Source organism: Elephantulus edwardii, unplaced genomic scaffold, assembly GCF_000299155.1.
Source record: "Elephantulus edwardii isolate Elephantulus edwardi_28Jun2011 unplaced genomic scaffold, EleEdw1.0 scaffold00081, whole genome shotgun sequence".
Lineage (NCBI taxonomy): Eukaryota > Metazoa > Chordata > Mammalia > Macroscelidea > Macroscelididae > Elephantulus > Elephantulus edwardii.
This window is the reverse complement of record NW_006399831.1, coordinates 3,858,140-3,858,551: the sequence shown is the minus strand read 5'-3', so window position 1 is coordinate 3,858,551 and position 412 is coordinate 3,858,140.

Here is a 412-nt window from a genome sequence, read left to right as displayed (position 1 = left end):
CTCTTTTGAGAACAATGTTGGCTCTTGGGTTTACGCATATACTTTTTACTGTGTTGAGGTAATTTTTTTTTTCTATTCCTATTTTGTTGAGTGTTTTAATCAGGAAAGGGTGTTGTATTTTGTCAAAGGCCTTTTCTGCATCAACTAATAGGGTCATGTGATTCTTTTGCTTTGTTAAGGTGATGAATTACACTGATTGTTGAGTTTTGGTTTTTTTCTTTCTGTTAGTTTGGTTTTTTTAAATGTTGATCCATCCTTGCATAACTGTTATGAATCCTACTTGGTCATGGTGAATTATTTTTTTTATGTATCATTGGATTCTACTGGCCAGGATTTTATTAAGGATTTTTACATTTATGCTCATAAGAGCTATTGGCTTATAGTTTTCTATATTGGTGGTGTTTTTACCTGG